General features: G+C 39.1%; 1 pseudogene; it reads right to left on the reverse strand.

Moving 5' to 3' along the window:
* Positions 1-8,139: 8,139 nt before the first annotated feature.
* Positions 8,140-8,257, reverse strand: LOC128247741 (5S ribosomal RNA; annotated as a pseudogene).
* Positions 8,258-14,379: the final 6,122 nt, after the last annotated feature.

The following is a 14,379-nucleotide window of genomic DNA, read 5'->3' on the forward strand; positions in this document are numbered from 1 at the left end:
GAAAAGATGGAAGTCTGTGGAACGCAAGCTGAGTGAGAGTGGCACAAAATAAGTGAGGTCAATCGGGGAAGCAAAGGTTCTACCAGGATGGTCGGGTGCCCTCCTTCTAGCTGCCTCATTGCGAAGCGCAATGATTTCTTGTGTAATATTTTAAAATTAATTTTTAAATCAATTTTTAATCATATTTTAATTTATTCGTAACTTGTAAAAATTTTTAAAAAACGTTTAAGCTTCTTCCCCCTTATGTTTGTCTGTCCTTGTTTGTCCCCTCTCTGTAACGCCTCTAATGGCGAATTTTAATGAAATAAAGAAGCTTGCTTCCCAATCACAGGGTTCCGAGTTCAGTCCCACTGCGTGGCAACTTGGGCAAGTGTCTTCTACTATAGACTCGGGCCGAACAAAGCCTTGTGAGTAGATTTGGTAGATGGAAACTGAAAGCGGCCCGTCGTATATATGTGTACACACACACACACACACACACACACACACACACACACGCATATATATATATATATATATATATATATATATATATATATATATATATATATATATATATATATATATATATGTCTGTATTTGTCTCCCCACCTGCATTTGACAACCGATGTTGATGTGTTTACGACCTCGTAACATAGCTGTCCGGCAAAAAGAGACCGATAGAATAAGTACTAGTCTTACTCAGAATAAGTCCTGGCGTCGATTTGTTCGACTAAAGGCAGTGCTCCAGTATGGCCGCAGTCGATTGCCTGAAAACAAGTAAAAGAATAGTAAATGAGTACTGTTTCGAGTTCAAAGATTTAAAGGGTTCGTTATCCGGCTTCCATGGCGTAGAAGTAACAGAGATGACAACATCCCCCTTGGACGGGACGACAATCCCTCGCCGAGTTATACATTTACAGATGAGTGGACTGGATCAAAGAGACATGATGTGTTGTGTACAACGTACCGCTCACACCGGCAATCGAAACCGTGATCTAGCGATCGCGAATACAATCGTCAGTTTCAGCAAAAGCCAGGCGCTCTCTTTATCTGACACCAACCTCACCTCCTCTTTTCATTTGACACCATCTCTACACTACTCCACACACATACTAGCACTGACCACTTCTCAGCCTCCACACTACACACCATCATCTACGCAACGTGAAATAAAGTGTCTTGCTCAAGAGCAAAACACAGCCCGGTTCAGGAATCAAACTCACACCTCATGATTGTGAACCCGACGCTCTAACCAGTGAGCCATGCGCCCTCACAGTATGTATGTATGTATGCACGTATGTATGTATGTATGTATGTATGTATGCATGTATGCATGTATGTATGCATGTATGTATGTATGTATGTAAGTATGCGTGCATGTGTGTGTGTCTTTGTTACTTTGACAACCGGTGCTGTTTTGTTCACATCCCCGCAACTTAACTAAAAGAGACTGATACAGTAAGTACCAGACTTAAAGACGAAATAAGTCCCAGTGTTGATTTGTTCGACTAAATCATTCAAAGCGGTGATCTAGCATGGTCGCAATCTAATGACAAATAAATAAAAATAATAAATAGATAAATTTCCAAACTTTAACCTTCCATTATCAGAACAGGATTTTCCATCGTACAAAACTTATCATTTCCGAATAATGCAAACAAAGTTATTCTATTAGTTAAGTCCGGGTCGCAGTCATCTGAATTAGATATTGTCACAAACAACTTATTTGGCATCACATGATACCATTATGTTCTTGTGAAGATTATGATGCAATGGCAATGTAAATATTGTCAACTTGAGACAGATAAAATCTATTTCTCGCCAAAATTACTAAGCATAGTTGTACATTATTTACATTTGATGGATATGTGTCCTCATCTTGTTTGTTGTTAACACAACGTTTCGGCTGATATACTCTCCAGCCTTCATCAGGTGTCTTGCGGAAATTTCGAACCTGGGTTCTCATTCCTAGGGTATTTTTCGATGTTATTATTATTATTATTATTATTATTCAGGTCACTGCTGTCTGGAATCGAACTCACACACACACACACACACACACAATTCAAAGAATGTTCGCAATCTGTTCCTCCGATATCATCAGCTTACACACTAAGATCTAGTTCTACAATATCAACAGCGATCTGGCAGTGAGACACGGGAGAGGCCGTGGAAATCCATAGAAAGCTAGATGTGTTCCATCAAAGATGCTAGAGGATTCTGAGACCGTACTGACAAGACCACGTGACCAGTGTAAACCTTCAAAAGAGGACCAACACAAAACCAGTTAGTTAAATTAGAAGGTCACACTCTCTGGTTACCAGAATAACACCATTCTAAAACAACTTTCAAAAGCACACCATCAGAGGAGAAAAGAAAGAGAAGACAGAAAACTACAGCGTTCAAACTTTCATAACCGACAAAAGGTAAACAATATTACATGAACGGATTCACTGGTCAATGTTCTCGAGAGCACATGAAGAACGGATACTGATATATATATATGTACGCACACACACACATACACACACATATATATATATATCATATATATATCATATATATATATATACTTGGGCAATATATATATATATATATATATACATATATATATATATATATAAAAACAAATAGTAAATGAGTATATGCATATATACCTACAGGTATGTGCATACCGACATCCACCTGTATGTATAGGTGCATATCTGGGTACAGGACATTGCAAACAAACGTAGACGAGAACACACGAGCCACATAGAGAACATTCTCCTTCATCAGCCACCCACGTTTTAACACTGGCGTTTCGACGAGCTTGGGCAGGACGCATCGCTAAAACGGCTCGTCCCATGGATCGCAGATTAAATTTGTATACGCAAATTAAATCTAGCCATGGAGGAATGTAGTGGCGGACAAAAAACAAGACAGGAAAACAAACAGAAAAGGCTTTACGGCCAGACGAGAAAAATTATGTGTGTATGAACGCGATGAGGCACGGACCCGAGAGGGACAAAGTGGTGCGTGCGTTGCTTGGCGAAAGCCAAGGAAGGAAAGGATTATTGACCGGAAGCATGTGACCATGCCGGTGTAAAGGGAAGAGAGAGAGTGGTAGAGGGAGAAACAGAGGGAGGAAGTAGAAGAATAGGTGAGCAACGAGAGGAAAAGAGAAAGAGAGGAAATACGAGGGGGAAAAAGAGATACGTAGTAGTAACAGAGGAAGAACGAGAGAGGTAAAGCGAGATACGTAGTAGTACAGAGGAAGAACGAGGTGGGGGGGGGGAGGAAAGAGAAAGAGATAGAGTAGCGTCGGAGGATATGAGTTTACGAAAACTACTTACATTTGGAAGACGCTGCGTTCAATCATGTAAAAACAAATAGTAAATGAGTATATGCATATATACGTACAGGTATGTGCATACCGACATCCACCTGTATGTATAGGTGCATATCTGGGTACAGGACATTGCAAACAAACGTAGACGAGAACACATACATATATATTGCCTAAACGACCTGAATATTAGTTTCAAGGTTCATCCAAGGTTGGGACCACGGGTCACACGTCCCCTGCCAAATTCGGGATCACAACATATAGGTACACTGCGACACAATTTCTTTTCCTCAACAGGCCCTGCCCTGTTTAACATTCTCCCAAAACTAATCAAAGAGGAAAAGTATCCCATCACCTTTAAACGGAGTCTGGACAGATTTCTTCAAGGAATACCAGATAAACCACCCATATCTGGATACAACTTACTCAACAAGAACTCACTATTTGAATGAACCATAATAGCACAAAACGTGACTTAAAAAGGATTTAGATAATCCTATCAGGTGGTGCTATTAAGTTACACATGGCCTGGACCAATTTTTGGTCGAAACATATCTAAGTTTTATCTAAGTTTTAAGTTTTTTTGTCCTTTCGTGGTCGATAAATTAAGTAGCAGTTACGTACTGGGGTCGATCTAATCGACTGGCCTCCTCCCCAAAAATTTCGGGACTTGTATCTAGAGTAAAAAAAAGATTATATGATAAGGATTACCTTGGGTTATATAATCCCTAATAAGGATATAACTTCCTCGAATTAACTATATATATGGATCATGTGATCGACTGGACTAGCGGATGTTGTTATACATCGCTGGTCATAATGCGCTTTGTATCGTTTTAACCTTCCAATGATGTCACCTCACTGGCTAGGCGATAGCATTCCCTTTGATCGGGTGGGTGTGTGTGGGGTGGGGTTAGTCTGTCGCAGGGTGACCCGTTTACAGGTGAGTAGACTGGAGCAACGAGAAATGAAGTGTTATGCTCAAGAAAATAATTCGCCTCTCTGTACGGGAATCGAATCTACAATCTAGCGATCGCGAGTGGAACAGGCTACTCATGAGGCCACGCACCTTTACACACACGCACACACACACACACACACACACACACACACATATATATATATATATACCCGGCGGGCTTCTACAAAGATTCCGTCGACCAAATTCACTTGCAACGCATTGGTCAGCCGAGGATGTAGAACGATACCGTGCTGTGGGATTGAACCCTAAACCACGTAGTTGCAAAGTGATCTTCTTAACCATACAGCTGTAGCTTCAGCTCCAAAGCTAAAGGTTTTGCTTGCATCACGTAGGTTTCCCAAGCGGTCACCCATCGAAGTTCTAAGTAGGTTCGACGTTGCTTAACTTCGGTGATCGGACGAGAACCAATGTTTTCAACCTAATATGGCTGTGATTTTTGTCAATAACCCCACCACCACTACCACCACCACACACGCCATTCACTGATAAGGATTTCTTTTTTCTCGTGTTCGGAAGAGATATGAAATGTAATCTACACTTATTATATTCTATTCGTTTATTATCAATTTTTTGATTAATATACTTTTTTATTTATCTGCTTTGTTGTTTCTTATATCTGTTGACCTGGTATCCACGTCATTCCAGTTTGTTTATTATATTTATGCTCTCCGTTGGTTACGACGGCGAGGGTCCCGGCTGATACGATCAACGGAACAGCTTGCTCGTGAAATTAACGTGCAAGTGGCTGAGCACTCCACAGACACGTGTAACCTTAACGTAGTTCTCAGGGAGATTCAGCGTGACACAAAGTGTGACAAAGCTGGCCCATTGAAATACAGGAACTACTCGTTTTTGCCAGCTGAGTGGACTGGAGCAACGTGAAATAAAGTGTCTTGCTCAAGGACACAATGCGTCGCTGGGAAATGAACTCACGACCTTACGATCGTGAGGCGAATGCCCTAACCACTAAGCCACTCGCCTTCACATTTACATGCGCGACTGAAGGTTAAGAAACTCACTTCCTTATCACGTGATTTTGAACTCAGAACCTTTGCTTGCTTCCCTGGGACAAATGCCTTCTAGCAAAGCCTCGGGTGATCAAAGCCTTGTAAGTGAATTCGGTAAACGGAAACTGCGTGGAATCCTGTTGTGTGTGAGTGTGTGTGTGTATGTGTGTGTGTGCGCGCGTGTGTGTGTGTGTCTGTGTGTGTGTATGATTTTGTGTCTAAATGTATCTTTGCTTACGTGTTTGTGCTATTCCCCCAAGGAAAACAACAAGTGATGATCTGTTTACCTTCTCGTAACTTAGAGGCACGGCAAAAGAGAACGATACAGTATATACCAGACATATAGAAAAAAGTACCAGGGTTGATTTATTCGACTAAAACCCCTTAAGGCGGTGTCCTAACATGGCCACAGTCCACTGACTGAAACTAATAAACCAGTCGTCACTCCCTGTACGAGAGGCAGTGTGTATGGCTTAGTAAAACGTACAGTAACTTTGCAAATGTTTTTAGGTTCCTGAGTAGTCGCGAGCAGATATAGTCACCCTCTCGGTTACTTCAACTCTAGACTTAGTGGAGTGGTTCAGTTCGGGTTCAGTTTCACTGCGTGGCACCTTGGGCAAGAGTCTTCTACAATTGTCCCGAGTCGACTAATGACTTGCGAGTAAATTTGTTCGACATAAACTATGTGGAAGCCTATAGAAGGATATTAAGTGAAGACCCTGAAGAAACTGCACCGGTATTATAGTAGGGTGCAGTTGAAACATATATAGGTTTATGCAAAGCTGTATATATATATATATATATATATATATATATATATATATATATGTATATATATATATATATATATATATATATATATATATATATATATATATATATATATATATATATATATATATATATATATATATATAGTTATTAATATTTCTAAGTCTCTCTAAAGGAGACTACGGTAGCGGTACTGGAAATTAATAGTTATCGCCAAGCCAACATGGCAGTCCCAAAATTAGGACGGCAGCTTTCGTCCTAATTTTGGGACTGCCATGTTGGCTTGGCGATAACTATTATATATATATATATATATATATATATATATATATATATATATATATATATATATATATATATATAAATATATATATATATATAAAGAATTAAAGGTAATGCTATGCAACTTCGTAATAATGAATATTATTATTATTATTATTATCATTACTACTACTACTACTACTACTACTACTACTACTACTACTACTATTATTATTATTATTTTGTTGTTGTTAATTATGCCGAGGTTGATTTTGCCTTTCATCCTTTCGGGGTCGATTAAATAAGTACCAGTTACGCACTGGGGTCGATCTAATCGACTTAATCCCTTCCCCCAAACTTGAGACCTCGTGCTTCCAGTAGAAAGAGTTGTTATTATTGATGTTGATATTATATTCTCCAGGAAACCTATATGGTTAAGGTAATATATTCAGAATTGTTTCAAGAATCTATGTTGTGTGGTATCTAATATACTGTATATACTCGACTATAAAACGCATTCGCCTATAAGACTCACTCCCGGGAATTTTATCCTTTATCTGACTATAAGTCGCAGCGACATTTTTGATGTTGGAGAGCAAATTTCGATTAGGAATCGCGCCGACATATCTATTGTTCAGTAACCGAGTTTTCAGTAAGATGAAGGTGATGTACAACAACCTGTTATCCCGTTAAGTCCATGCATTTTAGAAATCGTTGTTTATAATGTAAAGTTTTATCCTTTTCGGTTATTGCAAGCGTCTGAACTTTAAACGTGGCTTGTACCAGAAAAATATCTGAATTTTGTATTTTATAGGATACGCTTATCAGCTTTAGGTGAAAAATTCAGGGGAAAAATAGTGCGACTTATAGCCAGGTATATACGGTACTAGTACTTGTCTACGTTGTTATTTCTCTTAGATCATTTGTGTTTGTATACATAGATATATGTACATACAACTCTCTCTCTCTCTCTCTCTCTCTCTCTCTCTCTCTCTCTCTCTCTCTCTCTCTTTGTGTGTATGTGTGTGTGTGTTCGTATGTATATATTTGATTTTCTATATTTAATACTCTATATTTCATATATTCAATAAGACATTCAACACTTCATTTCATTTTTCATTTTACCATTTAATTTTATAAGAATATAAATAAAACATAAAAAAACAGACAGAGTTGGAACTCTTTTAAATAATATATATATATATATATATATATATATATATATATATATATATATATATATATATATATAAATAGGTTCGGAATATTAAATATTGATTTCCTGAATGTGTTATTGATGAGTTCTACGAATTTATTAATGATATAAACACACACACACACACACACACACATATATATATATATATATATATATATATATATATATATATATATATATATATATATATATATATATTTCTTTTATTCTTTTATTTGTTTCAGTCATTTAACTGCGGCCATGCTGGAGCACCGCCTTTAGTCCAGGAAATCGACCCCAGGTCTTATTCTCTGTAAGCCTAGTACTCATTTTATTTGTCTCTTTTGCCGAACCGCTAAGTTACGTGAACGTAAACACACCAGCAGCGGTTGTCAAGCGATGTTGGGGAGATAAACACACACACACATATATATACACGGCGGGCTTCTTCCAGTTTCCATCTACCAAATCCACTCACAGGGCTTTGATCGGCCCGAGGCTATAGCAGAAGACACTTACCCAAAGTGCCACGCAGTAGGACTGAACCCGGAACCGAGTGGTTGGTAAGCAAGCTACTTACCACACACCCACTCATGCGTCTATTTAAAGACGTTTACAGCACCTAGGTTTCCCAAGCGGTCACCCATCTAAGTACTAATTAGGCTCGATGTTGCTTACTTCGGCAATCGGACGAGAACCGACGTTTTCAACGTGATATGACCGTAAATATAGAAAGATAGATAGATAGATAGATAGATAGATAGATAGATAGATAGATAGATAGATAGATAGATAGAGACAGACAGAAAGATAGATAGATAGGTAAACAGATAGCTAGATAGAAAGATAGAAAGATAGATAGCCAGATAGCTAGATAGAAAGAAAGATAGATAGATAGATAGATAGATAGATAGATAGATAGATAGATAGATGAATGGTTCTTTGCTAGTGTCCATATGATCTTTGGGAGTCCAAATAAAATTTCGTTGAAAATGTTTATGAACAATAAATCAGTTTTACTTCCACAATGCACAAAATACTCAAACAATTTTAAGAATAAAACTCCTAATGATACTTAAAGAAATATAATAGGATTTTTTTAACATGGGGGTCTAGTAGAGTAAAATAAAAATCGGAGGGGGTCCATAGACCAAAAAAAAAAAAAGAATGTTTGAGAACCACTGAGATACATACATACAAACAGACAGACAGACAGACAGATAGATAGATAGATAGATAGATAGATAGATAGATAGATAGATAGATAGATAGATAGAGCTACTGTCACTAGTGTTTCATCCAATAACAGTTACAATCAGTCAACATTGAAAGATGACATGGTGGCGTCTCGTACGAGCGATGACTCACTGTGAAATAGTTCACCCGCTTTACGTAATTCGATAAAGTACATCCACTTGTACAACTAGCATAAAACTATAGAATATCACGTTTTGCCTCCACAAAGAACTGTCCTCATTTCTCTTGCTTTTCTGCTTTTCTTTTCATTAGCATAAGACAAATTATACTCTCTCTCTCTCTTCATCTCTCTCTCTCTCTCTCTCTCTCTCTCTCTCTCTCTCTCTCTCTCTCTCTCTCTCTGTCACTCACTCCCTTCCCCAAACAAACAAGCAAACACATATTTTAGTATTTAGAAAGTAAAACAGATTTGTTTTGAAAAGAATTTTTTTTTCAAACAAGCATTACATTTTATACAGGAAAATAATTTTTTGACAGCAATTTGCGTTGGACAAAAGACATTGCTAAAATTGCCAAGAAGGCTGAGGGTGTCTTGGCATCACTTACCAAGTACTTTGTGAGCCGCTCTCCGGCTATCTATCTGAGGCTTTATATAGCTATGGTGCGGCCTCACCTTGAATTTGCGTCTCTGGTCTGGAACCCCTATCTTCTCCAGGATATTAATCGTCTGGAAACCGTTCAGCGACGTGCAACCAAGAGAATGCCCTCCATCAGGCATTTGCCATATTCTGAACGCCTTGCTTCTCTGGGCATGGATACATTGAAACTCCGACGTCTGGCAGCTGACTTGGCAGACGCCCATAAAATTATTAACCATCTTACTAACAACAACTCTGAGCACCTTTTCAAACTCCACCTGTCTAACACCCGTGGACATGTTTACAAAGTCAGAAAACAGCACAGCTTCCATAACTTTCGGAAACCCTTTTTCACGCTAAGAGTTGCTGAAGAATGGAACAAACTGCCAGCATCAGTTGCTAGTTGTCGGAGCACTGCATCCTTCAAAACTTCTATGCTTCCTGAGATTCGCTGACACTACACCTGAATTTTTCTCCCCTCCATATACACGCAAGCATGTATCTGACTCATACACTGTTCACTTTCCAGACATTTCTCCAATACTGCATATGCTTTATGCGCACTTTTGACAAGTTGTAGTGCACCTGAGCACTGTATACAATAATTTCATTATTATTATTATTATTGAAAATATGATGATTAAAAGTAAAATTCGAAGTTTTTTGTATTTGGTTAGCGAGATTCTCGATGTGGACTCTTGTATTGTATCTCGGGTGAGTTGCTGTGCCAATAATAAACACACGCACTGGTTCCATTTCAATTCTTTTTTTTTTAATTAGTTAACTAATATCATACAATGTTTGCTGTATGATATTTGATATACCTGTATTTATGTGGACAAATTTCACGAGCAGGCTGTTCTGTTGATTGAATCAACTTGAAGCCGCGTCACCGTAACCGACGGAGTGCCACGACGACGACGACGACGACAACGGCGAGACTTAGTGGAACACTTAAGTCGTGACAATAGGACAAAGGAATGGGTGCATTCTCATTACGTGAATAGTGCAATGAGTACCCGACTAGTATTCATTACATGATTTAAACAAATGCGGTTTGGTGCGGGCATAGCAAGATGCAGGCATATCTAGGTGCAGATGTGACTGTGAGGTAAGAAGTTTGTTTCCCAATCACATGATTCCAGGTTCAATCCCACTGCGTGGCACCTGAGCCAGTGCCTTTTGCAATACTCTCCGGTGACCAATGGCTTGCAAGTAAATTTGGTTAATGGAAACTATATGGAATCCTATGTGAGTGCATGTGTGTGCGTGTGTGTTTGTGCGCGTGTGTGTGTGTGTGTATGTGTGTGTGTGTGTGTGCGTGCGTATGTATGCATGTATGTATGTATGTATGTACAGATTTGTATGTTTTGCTTTATGTATGTATTCTCATGCATATAGTTGCATATCTAGACATGCTCATACATATTTAAATGATAAACTTCTGGGAAGTTTTATAGATTTTTAGTATGTATGTCGAGCTGTGCAACATGGTTTTTAGCCAACGATTGGAAGGTATAAGTAGGAAATAGATCTACATGATTCGCGCAGCTGATAACTTGTATGTCATAAGACTACTCCATCAGATATGATATGGATTTACTCCATAACAATAAATGTAAATACACGCGCTCACACTTACGTATACTAAATGAAGTAGCATCATGCAGACCCATCCTCTTCCTGTGTGCACTCACAAAAATTTTAGAAAAGCTCATCCTTGATATCGTCAACCCACGCATTCCTCTTTGAATATCCCGAAATGGACTTGGAGTACAACACAAAACCACCAAACCACTCACGGACATAATACATGATATATTCAAGAACAACAAGAAGAGAACATCCGGCACTTGCTACTCAAACTATTATCAGCATAATAAAATTTTCAATGTGATTTCCACTATCCACTTATGCAAAAAAAAAAAAAATGCTCAAGATTTCTTTAAAAAACAACGCAAAACGCTGGCTCGATAAGTGTCCAGCCACCAAGCCTATCAATATGCGAAAACAGCATTACCAAAACTCGCATTTCCTTCAATGAAGTACGGCAAGGATCTGTTTTGTTTCTCAGTCTTTTTATAATTTATATCATATTCGTTCTTTCCACGCTTTCTCAAAACATTGACGTTGCCTTAAGCTACGATAACGTCACACACAAACACAGACACACATAAACTCACACGTGCACATACATTATCACGCACGAACAAACATTAATACACACGCACACTCACTCACACACACAAAAGACGAAGACAGGTGTACGAACGACAAGCAGGTGTATTAGTTTGACGCTCGGGAAAATGAAAAATGAAGAAGTCTTTTACGTTTCGAACCTACGCTCTTCAACAGAAAGGAACAAGAGAAAATAAACAGAAAGAGAATGAAAAAAGCCTGTGGATTTAGCGTATGCCTGTATAGAATATTGACCAGAGCACTATGTCATCTGTGAGTAGAGAAATGACGGATGATGTGTCAAGGTTCAATCTGATTTCATTCTATAAGTATTCACCTTTCTTAAAAATTTCTTTAAGACAGAAACAAACGGGGCACTAAGACAGGCAAATGTCAAAAAAGATACAAAAATTTGAATGGGAAGATAGAGCACTTTTATCCTGTATATTTTACTTGTTTCAGTTATTAAACTGCGGCCATGCTAGAACCTTATCTTGAAGGGTTTAGTCGAACAAATCGATACCAATACTTATCTTTAAGTCTGGCACTTATTGTATTCTTCTCTGTGGCCGAACGTCTAAGTTAAGTTGACGTAAACACAAACCAATTCTGGCTGTCAAGCAATGAGGAAGCCAAACACAATCACACACACACGTTATATATATATATATATATATATATATATATATATAGAGAGAGAGAGAGAGAGAGAGAGAGAGATATGTTGTTGTTTGTTCCTTCTCTAGCCATGCCTAGCTCATAAGGGCTAGTTTCTCGGTTTCATTGGCGTATAGGTTCCCCACCTGGACGGGACACCGGTCCGTGAGCTGCTAGGTGCAGGAGGAAAGAGTGAGAGAAAGTTGTGGCGAAAGAGTCAGCAGAAGTTCGCCATTACCTTCTGCCGAAGCCACACGGAGCTTAGGTGTTTCGCTCATAAACCCACACATCGCTTGGTCTGAGATTTGAACCCGCGATCTCTCGATCGCGAGTCCGCTGCTCTAACCACTGGGTCATATGCCTCCACGCAGACACACACGTACACAGACGCATGCACGCACACACACACACACACACACACACACACACATATCTGCACACACACAAACACACACTCACACATACACACAATGAGCTTCCATACAATTTCCATCTACCAAATGGTAGATGGAATTCCCATCTACTCAAATGGCTTTGCTTGTTCCGGGGTTGTAATAGAAGACCACTTGATCAAGCTGCCACGCAGTGGGACTGAACCCGAAACGACTTGGTTGTAAAACGGATTAAAATAATCTGCGGGAGCTTTGGAGACGGCAATACAAAACATAGGGAAGGGGTCTCTTGCAAAACCCGATTGACTGGGAGAGGAGATAGTAGTAGTAGTAGTAGTAGTAGTAGTAGTATGTGAGCGTGCACTGTAACAGCGCATCGCTGCATCCAGTATTTGCTGTCGGTTCCCTACTCTTGGCGGATGACTCCTTTGCACCCCTCAGGCGATGACCCCTCTCCAGCCCATGGGTCTGTTTGGGTAGTCATTGTTGGTGAGGGTTTTGCGAAGTCGGAGTACAAGTCCTAGTTCAACCTTTTCTAGATGCTTTTTACGAGACGCACAGAAAATGCTGGGTTTGTTCCTCTGGTCTGCCCGTCCCCATCACAGCCCGGGGGGGGCGTAGAGGACTAACCAACAGATGACCAAGAACCACTGCCTTAAAGTATTTACCGTTATCACAATTATCTGAGGGGTAGCTAGACAATATGCCACCCGGGGTAACCTTTGATTTCACCACTGACGCACCCAACAACAGTGCTGCTCCTTTAAAAGCGTCGCCCCCCACCCATCACCCCTATCCATTGCCCCCACCAATCGCTCTTATCTACTGCCCCTACCCTATCTTCCCTACTCATCTTCCCCTATCCATCGCCTCTTACCCATCACCCCCGCCTCCCTATTACTTTGGGTATTTCTTTCCTTATCTGAAATAATTCGGAAAAACCCTGGTATCTTTCATGTCTCTATTTTGGAATTTCATTTAAATGTTACTTTTTGTATGCTTTTTATATTTACTTATCTTTCTACTTTGTGTATGTGTGTGTGTGTGTGTGTGTGTGTGTGTGTGTGTGTGTGTGTATGTATCATCCGCGTTTCCAAAGTATCGCCTCAAATCCTCGAATTCTCATTGTTAGCTAACAATAATGTTCGACAAGTTGTCTGAAGTGAGCAACTCATGTTAGGAACTTATTAAATAATGGGTTGATTGTATTTAGGTACTTGAAATGATTTGGAAAGAATTGTAACTTTCCGTTACTCCAAATTAAAAATAGAACTAAAAGAAGTCATAAAAGCATTAATGACGTAGATACAACAGAGAGAGAGCGAGAGAGAGAGAGAGAGAGAGAGAGATTTCCTCTGAATAAAGCCATATTAGTTATATCCGGAAAATCAACTTACTAAACTAACAAACATTAACTAGATTTTGAATGTCGAGTTGTCCCAGATAAAATACTTTTCTTAAATTCAATTTTTTTTTTCTCTTTTTACTTAATGTCTCTCTTATTCCCCATCTGCATATAGACTACAGCGCTGAGGGAGTGTCTATATTACTTTATATATAAATTTATTTATTTAACTCCGCTAAAACCATGAGTTTTTTTTTTTAATGCATAAAATGCAAAATCAGGATAAAAACTTTAATTGCAAATGCTGTAAAGTTGGTAGTTACACTTGTGTCTAATATTCAGACATGGGAAGGCGGTGAGCTGGCAGAGACGTTAGCACGCCGGGCGAAATGCTTGGCAGTATTTCGTCTGTCTTCACGTTCTGAGTTCAAATTCCGCCGAGG

The sequence above is a fragment of the Octopus bimaculoides genome, chromosome 4, assembly GCF_046866305.1.
Source record: "Octopus bimaculoides isolate indiv1 chromosome 4, ASM4686630v1, whole genome shotgun sequence".
Classification (NCBI taxonomy): domain Eukaryota; kingdom Metazoa; phylum Mollusca; class Cephalopoda; order Octopoda; family Octopodidae; genus Octopus; species Octopus bimaculoides.